Here is a 14,148-nt window from a genome sequence, read left to right on the forward strand (position 1 = left end):
TTTGGGAATGGCAGTGTCCAGACTTCTGATGGTTTTGCGGCCACTCCGCGAAATATATGGCTCTATGTCGGAAGATGCAAGGCTGGCACTACCGTTGACGATGTCCGCAACTACCTCAATTCTAAGACACCAGAATATACTTTTGATATCGTCAAACTTGATACTAAGGGACCAAATTCCAGCTTCAGAATAGGAGCTGATCCTTCTCTTGAGAATGACTTATACAATGCAGATTTTTGGCCGTCTGGAATGCTTGTCAAGAGGTACTTTTTTCCTGGACGAAGAGGCGCCCGTGGAAATCCCCACAGGACAGGGTCGTCAGATTGATTTGGGCTCTTCTGTTGAGGCGGGTTCACTCCACGCAAGTAAACCTAATTCACTGAAAGTTTTGCATCTTAATACTCAATGTATCTCTAATAAGTACCAATTAATTGACGTTTTGTTACTCAGAAATGATTTCCCAGATTTTGTTTGTCTTACGGAACATTGGATCACTGAAATGCACGATAGAGATTGTTTTAATTTGAGCGGTTACACCCGAGTGGCTGAATACTGTAGAAGGGATCACATCCACGGTGGTAGTGTGATTTTTGTTAGATCAACTATTGAAACTGAATGTTCAAGGATCTCATACTTGGAGCTTTTGTGCGAGGAGTTTAATTTTGAGTGTTGTGGCGCTTCTTATGGTCGAACATGCATTGTCTGTATATACAGATCAGTAAGCGGTGATTTGGAGATATTTGAAAATCGATTTAAACAAATGCTTTCGTTAGTTCTCGTTAATTTTGACAATGTTTTCATTTGCGGTGACTTCAATATAGATGAGTGTTCACCAGACGCCGCACCAACGAGATCTTTCTTTTCTATCTTGGGAAATTTTAGTTTGCGTTCACTAATCTCCTCCTACACCAGAGTTTTTACCGACTGCAACGGCAGAACATCCAAAAGTAGCGTTGACTATGTAATATGTGGAAATGATAGGCCCCAGATCGTAAATGTTTTGAATTATCATGCAGGTTTTTCAGATCACTATGTTCAAGTTGTCACGTTCAAGGACGAAACAACGCTACCCCATCAACACACATTTAGGAGGGTATTTCGTCGTAGGTTCTCCGATTTCGGGTTTGCCGAGTTTGATTTCCTTCTGCGTAGGAATCTTCTGACGGACCGACAACACCGATTGGACGATGATTTCGACTCGTTTTATGAGGACTTCCTTTGGTGTTTTAATGCCGCTTTTCCGAAGCGGCTGAGAAATGTAAGGTGTTGTCCTGCTATCGAATCTGCAATATTTCCCGAAAATTTGGGACAGAAAATTCTGGAGCTCGAACACGCTACTTGGCTAGCATCTAACATTCCTTGTTTACTAACACGTAATAATCGAGATCTGTTGAAGTTCGAGGTAAACAATATGATTCTGTCTTATCGTCAGGGCATATTTGATGATATGATTGATGCTAGTAGAAATAAGATGAGAACAACGTGGCGAATTATCGACTCGGCTCGGCATAAATGTGTTTCCCGTGAAGGCCTCATATTGTACGAGGGTGATCGGGAAATATCGGATGCTTAAATATTGTGCGACCTCTTTGGTCGATATTTCAGTTCGGCTGCCCAGGGACTTATTACTGGTCGTTTCCCTCCAGCTTCTCTTTCGGTTGAGTGCTCCACCACGTCCAAAAACATCTCAAATTCTATGTTTTTCCATCCCGTTACTCCAGAGGAAGTTGAACGTATAATAGCATCATTACCAAATCGTTCAAGAGCAGGCTGGGACGACATTCCAACTCGAGTTGTGAAACAATCTGCCCCGTATATCTGCGACATTTTGGCAGATACAATAAACTTTTCTGTTTCGAACGGATCATTTCCTGACACGTTGAAAATGGGTTTGACCGTCCCGATCTTTAAAAAGGGTGATCGTGGCTTAGTTGATAATTATAGACCAATCACTATGCTGAGTGTTTTCTCTAAGATTTTTGAAAAGACAGTTTATACACGATTGGTTGATTTCATTGAGGGTCACGGTTTGTTCACCGAGTGTCAGCATGGTTTCCGCGCTGGCCGATCCACTACAACTGCCATCTGTAGTATGGTGCAGTCCATCTCCAAAAGGCTGGATGACGGTCATTATGTCACAATGATTAGTTTCGACTTGCGTAAAGCATTCGATTGTGTTGATCCGCTGTTTCTTTCGAGAAAATTGTATCGCTTGGGAATTCGCGGCAAGCTGAATGATTGGCTCATATCCTTCTTGCGCAATAGGCGATTTGGCGTAAGGGTTGAGGATTCTATTTCAAGGGAATTTGACATTTTATTCGGAGTCCCACAGGGAAGTTCATTGGGACCGTTGCTATTCCTCCTATTCATTAACGATCTACCTGAATACATACTTGATGGAGAGGTATTTCTCTATGCTGATGACACTGGTGTTGTGATCCGTCCCCCAAAGTATTGAAGGAGAAGTGCGACGCTGTGCTCGACCAGTTCTCAAAGTGGTGCGATAACAACCATTTGATTATAAATAATGAGAAGACTGTTTGTATCGAGTTTCACAGCCCTTATAGGGAGCCTTGCCAACCTCGTCTTGTTTTCGGAGGTGCTGTTCTAAGGCTGTCAGATCAGGTGATGCTTCTTGGCTGCGTTTTTGACAAACATTTGCGCTGGACATCTGAGATCGCCAACGTTTGCGCTAGGTTGAATAGATGTTACTATACCCTATGTCATCTAAAAAGACATGTTGGTTTTCGTTGTGCTCTGACTTTCTATCACTCAAACATCGCCTCAGAACTGCGATATAGTCTGCTGGTTTGGGGGCGTGCTGCGGGATCTCACCGAGCATTTGTTTTGCAGAAGCGTATTATTCGCGCGTTGTTTGGGCTCGATCCCCAAACCTCGTGTAGGGAGTACTTTCGTTCCCGTGGACTCCTGACACTTCCATCCATGTATGTTTACCACCTCATGATTTATATTCATGACATGAGATTCAGGAGATCTAGACTCTGTGACCACCATTCGTATGATACTCGCGGTTGTCGAAGATTCTACCACTCGGGCTTGAACCATGCATTTCATGAGAAATCTCCGATGATATCGGGTATTCAGATATATGATGTTCTACCGATGTATTTAATTGAAAAACGTCCTTCGGAGTTCAGGCGTGAACTGAGATCGATTCTCGCCAATGGCTCTTATTATAGCGTGAGTGAGTTCGTCTCGGCAATGAGGGTCCTATAATTTTTTGTTTTATATGTATTTGAGTATTTGTATTTCTATTTTTCTGTTCACTATAAAACTTTTCAAGTAGGTAACGTCACTGTATATTTAGTGGAATAAAGATATTATTATTATTAATATTATTATATAAATTCATTTAAATTGAATATGTTCGCTACCGTCTGATATATTTTAGGTATTAGAATATCTGAGTTACCTACTATTTGAATGAGCGGACCTGAAATCTAAATAGCACTTCCTGAAATCCTGTCTTTTCTCTTTTCCCTTTTTTAATCACTTTCGGTATTTTTGTGATATTAATTGATATTAGTTAGTGTCAACGGCGTTATGACATTAACGACATTTCATGAGTGCCAACGTTACTCCGTTCTAGTTACAAAAACTTGAGAAAATTATCTCATGGTCAACCGAGTGCTTAAATAAAAGTGAATGGGCTGTAGTAAACCAATGGTTTTGAGCAAAAAGAACCCTCAAGAAGATTCAACTTTCAGATTCTCCAGACAAAAATGTTACATGAACTTTCCGGAATAATAAAAATTTCTACCAATAATGAATAGTTTTGAAGGTAGATAATTCTGTCAATGAATCTACCAAACAGTATGATGGGAAGTTTTTCCCTAATTCTTAGAAAAAAAAGCAAAAATCTTCCTCTAAGGGTCTCCCTTTTAATTATCGGCTCCATCAGAGGGAGAGTGATCATAATAATCTCTTGTTTCTATGACTGTAAAATTCCATGCAAAATGATACTGATAATGGAAAGGCTCAATAAAATTATGAAAGTAAATAACAGCACTTGGCCACCATATATCACCATAAATTATTCTATTTCCCCGGTTATTATGCAAATACATATTGATGGAATACTCTATCTAGGATAAATATTCGGATATCAGGAGTAATTAATAAATTAAGAGCTCCCCTAAACACTCTCAATCATTTATTGACCGAAGTAATAAACAGTGACGTGACTATAACAATTACATGAAAATTTCAGTTATTATACTCAATTCACTTAAGGATTGGGGTCTTTAATAGAAGAATGTTTCATAATCGTAAATTCCACTTAGGTTATCCTTAGTCTGTTATTATCCGTGCCATTGTTCTGAAACATTTGTACGAGTATTCGGTTTCATGAATCCGTAATTAATTGTTTTTCTGAGGTGACTACAGAATCATCCTAACAACGATTTACATTTTTTTTTTCATATCGCAAAGATAATTTGAATTTCCACACTGAGTTATTAGTACTATACAGGGTCTTTCACGAGGAACCTCACCCATATTTATACGGGTAACTACTGAACGTATTTTCATGAAATTCAGCACTTTATAAGTATTTCACGATGCTGATGAAATCTAAAATATTTTCAAGGCATGAGCACCTCCGGTTTTTCCGGAAATGACGTCAACTTCCGTTTTTCAAATTAGAACACCATTTTTTTATTGCAGAAATAGATTCCTTAGAAAATTTCAAGTTATTTTGATGTAACATTTTTCAGTTTTGGTTGGAAAATTCTCTCTGAGCGGGAAAATTCGAAAAAAAAAATCGAAAATAGAGCTCCGCTGAAACAAGAATAACTTCGAGGTTTTTGGATGGAAAATTTTCATTTTTGGGATTTTTCAAGATGTAAGATTGATGTATCCACTTTAAAAATCGAAATCGCGATTCATGATACAGGGGGTGAAAAAATTTCTTTCAAAGTTAGGGATGACAAAATCGTGAAAAATCAACTTTTTCAAATTAGAACCCCATTTTTTTATGGCAGATATTGAATCTACGTTAAAAAATAATGTGAGTGTATGCATCACACCCTTGCCCTAAAGTGGATATTTTCTGAATTATTCACAAAAAACTGTTTTTCGTCTTGAATTTTCAGCTATTTCTTTTCCCTTCACGCCAAAAAGATGAAATTTTCAGGAACTGTTACTTAAACCATGTTTTAGATTTTACTAGCCTAATATGCAAGAGATTCCATCAGCATCGTGAAATACTTATAAGTGCTGAATTTCATGAAAATACGTTCAGTAGTTTCCCGTATAAATATCCCAACATACATTGTCATTATTTACGAAAGTCCTAGAAAATTATAAATTGAGGAATGACAAGACATATTTACAAGAAATGCATTCTGGATCGACTAGAAGATTCAATAAGTTTTTGTAACTTCTCCTTGCAATAGAAGTAGCTATCAACTTCAATTCTGTTATAATTCAAATGTGGATGCAAAATTTCATATACACTGAGCAAAAAAATTAACGCACATCATGGAAATCTCAAATTTATTCTACAACTGAAGGTGTTCTCAATGATAATTATTTTTATCAGAATTATGCATGCATATGTTAGCCATTTTCAACGGTTTTCTTCAATACAGATGTTTTTCCCCAGCAGGAATAAAAAAAGATGATATTATCAGATTTTGAATGTATTGGCTCCATTCTAAAATCAGTTGTTCTCGATCAATTTAGTGATCAATAGTTTTTCTTTCGTTTGATTTTCTACACTCGATCGCTATGCAACGCGAAACACGCAATTTGACCCAAGAGGAATGTGCCCAAGCGGTAGTTTTGCGAGAAGAAGGGTGGACATACACATAAATTGCAGAAAGGTTTAGAGTTTCCCATACAAGTGTGTCCAGAATGTTGCAGCAATTCAGGGAGACAGGTATGAATGTCCGAAGACCAGGACAGGGTAGACCACGGGTAACAACTGCCATTCAAGAACGTTACTTGAGAGTTTCTTCGTTGAGACAATGGTTTGCAACCGCTCGCCTCCTTCAAATTCAGCTTGAGCAAACTCATGAGGTGCAAATTAGCACTTAGACAATAAGAAATCGCCTCAGAGAATATGATTTAAGGCCTCATGTCGCGATAAGAGGCCCAGCTCTTACCCCAGCCCATCGAAGGGCGCGTTTGGATTTTGCGAGATAGCATATCCATTGGGAAGAGGCCGATTGGGAAAGAGTTCTCTTCACAGATGAGTCTAGATTCTGCCTCTACCGTTGTGATCGACGTTCTCTTGTATACAGACGTCCACATGAAAGATATGCTCAGTGCAATTTCCTGAATACTACTGGTTTCGAGGGAGGATCGATTATTGTATGGGGTAGAATATTTTTGACTGCTTGCACAGACCTAGTGGTCGTTGATAATGGAGCTATGAATGCTGATAAGTATATAAGGAACATTCTTGAGGGGCATGTAGTGCCATTTGCCCCATACATTGGTGAAAATTTCATTTTTATGGACGATAATGCCAGACCCCATCGTGCGCGCATCGTTCAGGAGTACCTTGGAGAGGAATGGCCAGCAAGAAGTCCAGATCTCAATCCGATTGAGTAGGTTTAAGACAACCTCAATAGAAGGCTGAGAAGTTCAGAAAATCATCCAGCTACTGTTAATGACTTAGGAATCCAACTCCTAAAAGAAATCTGGGAAGGATTAGATCAGAACATTTTAAGATCACTCATTTTGAGTATGAACCGTCGTTGCCGAGCTGTAATTAACGCAAGGGGTGGAAATACCAAGTATTAAATCACTTATCAGCATTTCAGTATTTTGAAAATTGTTCATTTCCCTTCTTTCACATAAGATTCGGTGAAATCCTGAATTTTTCTTCCATTTAATGTGTCTTGTTTCGTTCAAAACCTTCCCGAGAGAACATAAAAAATAAGTTATAAAGTCAATGTAGTGTTAACTCTCATTAAAATTGAGATTTTCAGAATGTGCGTTACTTTTTTTGCGCAGTGTAGTTTGAGGACAACATCAATTCTAACCAAATCTTAAAATTGCACATAGTTTCAAATAAAGAATAATAATATGTTGAATTGCAGTACAAATCCAGATTTTAATGGTGAATTAGACAAAGTAGGGGACCAGTTTTTCACAAACTATCAGATTAATTCGAATCAAATCTTTAAATCTCACATTATTCGCAAATTGAGTTACATAAATATATATGTTGAATTACAGTTCGATACTTTCAGAAAATGCATATTTCAATGGTCTTTCAGTCAAATTATGATGAAAAAAGCTTGAATGAAAAATGGTACCATAAGAATAAACTAGGGCAATGTTCAAAGAAGACTATGCTTTTCAACCTGCTAAAACTGGTTACTTTGATCAGGTGTTATATCAGGTTTCCTGCATCCATTGTGGGATATCTGGGGAAAGTCTTGGCAAATGTAAGAAGCTTACATCCTAATGTGAAGGGGTCCTTTGAATTCACAGACAGAAATCCAGGTGGAAGTAGGATGTGAGAAATTCCATAGGGAGACGGAGTAGAAAGACGTCAGGTGTCTTTTGCAAGAACTGGATGTAGTTATTCTCGACGAGTATAGATATTATAAGGATGGTTCAATTAATTCATGTCGGATATTATCTGAGAACTAATATAGAGTGAGTAAGAAATATAAAATTCATCTTCGGTATTAACTAATTTGGAGAAATCCTCGTACAGGCCAATTTTCATTTTAAATTTTGCAACTTTCCATGGATCTTCGTCTGCTGTCTGGGGGAATTGAACTGGATCTCGTTGCATACTAGATGGCGCTCGAGTACTTGATAATGCTCAGAGGCTACAACTTGTATTTAATTAGAGTCCGTCAATTCAAAGCGTTTTCCATCGGAGAAGCAGTTGTGTTGCTCTGACGAGGACAAATGGGACCGAAATCATGGTCAACAGCTTCTCTTCTTCGGTGGAACGTTCTCTCTTTCGTTGTCCTGACGGTGGCAAATAAGCTAGTTGGATTCAGATCGTAACAATTGTTGATATTCATATCAGCCGATGGTATGCATCTGAATTAATTCTTACTATTTCGAAAAAAGTGAAAATTCGAATTCAGTAAATATACTACATTATCGAAATTGACAAAAGTGATATCCCATAAGAATATGAATGTAGGTATCAGAAAACGGTTTTCAACAAATTAGTTGTCACGAAAAATCGAGGGTCCTTTCAACATCATATATGTCTGGCCCAGATGTAGATACAAAAACAAAATAAACCAATTTGAAACACTCTTCATTCTTTCGTTGAGCTTATCTAGTAGGTGGAATAAGTAGTCAATCTACTTTGGAGAAGGGCGTGAAAACAATAAACATCATAGTACACAAATACACTGCTCAACAATTTATAGGGATCACGTATGAATTTTTCTTCATTTGTGGCTTCTATTGTTCTGTGTCCCCGGATGTTGAGTGTTTAGCAAAGTTTTTTTAGTCGGGTTTGGATTCTGTTGATCCAAAACAACTCGATAACAATTTCATGGGGTGGGCTAGAGAGAAGATAATTTAAAATACCTTAAACTTTTTAACGAAAACGTTGGGCCGAGGATCACCGCAATGGGATAGTTGTTGATTGGAGTCGATGTTTATTTAGAGAACAATCTAGATTTAGTCAACTCCGATAAAAGCAATCTTGTTCTGGATAGTTGCTTTGCTGTATATTTGAGCCGATTTGTTCAAAATTTTCATAAATTTCCTCATCGAAAGTAAGTCTCGACGAGTTGCTTCACAGAAAACAGAGTAGAATAGATCTGACAGGGGACGTTCTGAGGTGAAAAATACTGTTTTTCTCGCCCTCCAGCGGCTGCCATCAGAACTACAGTAATTTTTGCATCGTAAATCTCATTTATTGGTATTGCCTTATAAGAATCAATGAAGTATATGAGGATATATTGAAAAATTCTTAGCCTACTAGAGAACCAAACATAATTTCAATGTCAAAATATTTTATTACTCAACATATTCTCCTCTTAATTGGATACATTTATAACAGGGAAGCTGCAACGTCTCTGGACTTTTCAAAAAAATGTTTCTTCTTGCTCTGCAAATCAGACCTCCATAGCTTTTATTACCTCCTCGTTGGAAAAAAATTTACGATCTTTTGAACTTTTTTCAGTTGAGGATAGAGATGATAGTTGGGTGGAACCAAATCTAGTAAATGGGGGGGGTGTTCTAGTAATTCCAAGCCTAAATCACGAATTTTTTGTATGGCAACATGAGATTTGTATGCAGGGGTGTTGTCCTGCAAAAACAAAACACTTTTTCCAAACATTTCGGGATCCATTTTGCAGCAATTTTTCTCATGTCCAAATTGACGTGCAGACGTGAACTATATAGACGTTTTCGGAAACTTACTCGGGTTCATTCGATCCCTAACCTTTGCGTTCGTTTACCTAACTCGAACATCTAGGCCGTGTTCGGAAAGTACGATGCTGCTACCTCGATCACTGACTCTGGTTGATTTTCCGTAACCCTACACAAAAGCAGGGTCATTCGAATCCTTTCTCTATGTTCGAATCGCTAGGGTCACCGCATGCGCACTGTAGTTTAGTTTTGTATCTGAAAAACGCGGGAATAAGCTTTCTACTCTTATTCTCAATTCAAATTCGGCTCAATGTCGAATGTGTAGTTTTATTAGCTAATTCCAATATAGCTGCAATTTTCTTCTTGCTCCTAATTTTGATAAATAGATATTGATATTGATCACACTACAAATTATAAGATATGGCAAACGCCAATGAATTCAAGCAAAGCATCAGAAAATCCAATTATTAATTGGGAACAGGAACCCAGAAAAACTGATTGGGAATAAAATCATCCCATATTTTGTTATTTATTTATTTATTCTTGAAAATTACAACGCTCAAACTAGCAGCCCCTCCCAATTTCGGTAAAATTTTGGTTATTGTTTTCTTGAAGTCCTGGGGAACTCCAGATTCTAGGATGATCCAATCCCCAAGAAAACTTCCAGATCTTTACATTTCAACGATCTATTATTGACGAAACACTCAAGTTTTTATGAATTTCTTGCTTGTTCCTGGAGCATCAAGAGTCTTGTGTATCCAATAATCCCAGAACTGTCTCTGGTAATATAATGTAAACAGGCTCTGTATCGTATATAAATATTTATCTATGAAACGGAGTTCCAATAGGAATATAAAATTTCTCTGCAAGATTGCAAGAAGATTCTTACGACTTTTTCTTATAAACTCTGTTTCTGCATCAATAAAATGTGTAAAGTTCATAATAAATTTTAATGACGTTTTGGTTATGTTATTCTGACGACTGACACTTCCAAATCCTAACCTGATAAGTTCGTGAACTTAGAACCGGGAGAGTGATCCGAGAAGATCCGTCACGTGACTTCAATGGATCGAGTTAGTAACCCTAAGTATGTTTCCGAAAACGCCTTATGATGAACGCGTTCGTATGAAATATTCAGTGCTTCAGATATCCGTTTTATCCCAATTCGACGGTTGGATAAAATCATGTCATGAAGTGCATCGATATTTTCGGGAACTGACACAGAAACTGGCCTTAGTGGCCTTCCAGATCGGTCATCATCCTCAATGGAAAATTCACCTCTTTTGAAGCTTGCAGTCCAATTTTTCACGGTCGCATACGAAGGACATTGATCACCAAGGGTATTGAGGATATCTTCGTAAATCTGCTTAGCTCTTAAACCTTTTAAATACATGGCTTGATACTCCAATTTTTCGATTTTCACAATTTCGGTGGACATCTTTCTTTCAATCTATAGCGTAACTCTGGGTTACTTTTTTGACCTAAAACTTCACACTGACACTTCTTAGGAGTTATTGTTCGTTGCTCTGGTAACGCAATATTTTTCTTGCATGGAACTGGTCTAGGCTAACTAGATATCAATACATCCTCGTAAGGTCGAAAAACATTTCCAATTACAGGTATACCTCTGATTGGAACAGTATCCAAGTTTTGTACCGTGAAGATAACAGCCCTAATTTCAGTCTATCTGCAGGTGTGACGTTCATGTTCGAAATTCGACGAATCTGGCAGATATCTGCAAGGGATGAATGAGATCGCCGTTCCGCGTGAGTTCTCCCTTTACCAGGCGGACAGAAAAGCGTCGGAGGGGTGAAATTAGACAAACGAGAGTTAACGATACCGAGTAAGAGGAATACCGATAACACAGCAATAGTATTTCTTCAAAAAGCTTCCATTGAGTCTAGTTTATGTGTGTGAAGTTGGTCATTGCATTTTTTTATTTTCAAAAAAGAAAATAAGTCTGTTTTGTGCCGGGAAAAATTCTTCCCTATTTCATATGATTTTCTAAATATTTCATAAAAGTTATAAAAAAGGTCACTCCAGAACAGAAGGTGTTTTGTTTTTGCAGGACAACGCCCCTGTACACAAGTACTTCGTGATTTAGGGTTTGAATTATTAGAACACCCCCCTTATTCACCAGATTTGGCTCCATCCGACTATCAACTCTTTTCTCAACTGAAAAAAAAGATCGTAAATTTTCTTCCAACGAAGAGGTAATAAAAGCTGTGGAGGTCAGGTTTGCAGAGCAAGAAGAAACATTTTTTTTGAAAGGTCTAAAAACGTTGCAGGTTCTCTGCAATGAATGTATCCAATTAAGAGGAGAATATGTTTAGTAATAAAACATTTTGACATTGAAATTTTGTTTGGTTCTATAGTAGCCTAAGAATTTTCCAATATATCCTCGTATGTTGTGATGTTGTGTTCGAGTTCTGGAAATGCATTTATTTTTATTTGGTCCAGACCTAGTAGTCTACACATTTTTGATAGCAATCCAGTGGCGTACTATGATTTTTCCAACAGGTTTATTTGATGGGCTATAACATAAAGGTGTGTTTTTAGTATGGCAACAGTAGTTTAAAATGGCTTAGAAAAAAAAGCCATTTTTTTCCGTTATATATAATGAGAAAAAACATAACCTCATGTTACAGCTCAGCAAATAAACCTGTTGGAAAAAAATCATAGTGCGCCACTGGATTGCTATCAAAAAAGTGTCTGTTTTATGTTTTCAGTTCACAAAAGCACAAAAGAAAACGGAGATAATGACCAAAGTTGAAATTAAAAAACAAAGGAAGATAGAGGAATGAATTGATGACATTATTAGTTTCTCGAAAAATAACGACATGAATGGCACATTCATTTTCCTCTATCTCGTTGGTTTAAAAAACTGCAGTTCAGGTATCACCAATTTTGCCCACCCTGTACTTGGTCAATTTGAACTTAAGTATTTTGAACTAATAGGTACTGTGTTAACTGTTATTGTTTGAATTAGGAAAATCTAAAATTCTAGATGATTTTGAACCCCTAATTACGAAATAATTTTCAATTCCCAATTGTCCTGATTGAATGTAACTTAAGAATTGAAAATTCCAGTAGAGCTAAAGGTAGAAGTCTAGTTTTAGTCTAATTTTTTCAGACTGAAATGGTCCTCACAAATTCTACTATTTTTATCGAAAATGCAATTATTGGAATGAACTGACTTGATTGCATTATCCCATTCTGAACACATTCAGACACGAAACTTCTTAGGTCTTGGAGAACCAGAGTGTCGCTATTACATCGATTGTTGCTTTGTTTCTGGATCGTAGAAATGTACCCAAGTCTCATCCATAATAACAATTCGGTTTAAAAAGTCTACATCGTTTTCAAATCGAGCACAGATCTAAGGCGATGTTTCTTCTACCCTTGCACGCTTTTGGTCAACATTCAAACATTTGGGGATCCATTTTGCAGCAATTTTTCTCATGTCCAAATTGACGTGAACTATATGATGAATGCGTTCATATGAAATATTCAGTGATTCAGATATCCGTTTTAGCCTAATTCGACGGTATGATAAAATCATGTCATGAACTGCATCGATATTTTCGGGGACTGACACAGAAACTGGCCTTCCCGATCGATCATCATCTTCAATGGAAAATTTACCTCTTTTGAAGCTTGCAGTCCAATTTTTCACGATCACATACGATGGACATTGATCACCAAGGGTATTAAGCATATCTTCGTAAATCTGCTTTCCTCTTAACCCTTGTAAATACCGCTACTTGATGATGACTCGATACTCAAAATTTTCGATTTTCACAATTTCTTTCTTTTAATTTATTCCGTAACTCTTGTTTACTTGTTTGACCTAAAACTTCACACTTCTAATGAGCTAAAGTAACGCAATATTTTTTTATGCATGGAACTGGTCTAGGCATACTAGATATCAATACATCCTCGTATTTTCACTCATTTATGGTTGGACATCAAAATATGTCTGAATCGATCTAATTCGTAAATATCTTGATTAATTAATTGATGCGCTCAATATGACAGGACGATTGGATAAACCAGTCCCAACCCACTCTTTTCATAATGAGTCAGACGAAACCAGGTGAACATCTGCTCGGATCGCAAATCCCTAGCGATGCGGTACAATGAACCCAAATACCTCAACATAATTTTCATCTCGTACCTTCCAGCACACGCCAAAAGATAAGGTCTTATCTGCAGGCACCAGATATACGAACAATTTGCATAGTAACGCAGACAATAGGCCCAAAAATGCATGGCATAGGTGACACATACGTCACGGCATGTGTGCACCAATAGTTGGGGTTGCACCCCTAGACAGCTGCGAGGCACGTGAGTTATCCCTCTGTATCTTGCAGACTGCACACCTGGCCGACTAACAGTAACCCTGATTAGATATTCGTATCGTATTATTTGTTCTCCGTCCTTTTTCATACGAACTTTCGATTTCCTATTGTGTTTTTATCTGGGATAGTTAGGTATTTGTTGCTAGGGGATAACGGGACCCTTTTTGTTTCACCAAACTTACCATGGGTCATAAATAAGATTTCCGACTCATTCACGTATCTGCTGGATTCGGAAGTGTGTAAAAGTTCGATTTTATGCATGTTATCATTGATGGTTTGATTCAAAAAGAGAACGTTCAATATTTTGATAATTGTTATAAGTACCAACCTTAAACTCAATTATTTCAGTCTTTCCACTACACTTTACCATCAACTGATCAAATTCATCAAAACAGAAAACAGTACGAAAAGCATTTACTCTTTTATCCTACTTCAAAATTGGGGATAAAATAGAAGGAGA

The sequence above is a fragment of the Coccinella septempunctata genome, chromosome 2 (assembly GCF_907165205.1).
Source record: "Coccinella septempunctata chromosome 2, icCocSept1.1, whole genome shotgun sequence".
Classification (NCBI taxonomy): Eukaryota; Metazoa; Arthropoda; class Insecta; order Coleoptera; family Coccinellidae; genus Coccinella; species Coccinella septempunctata.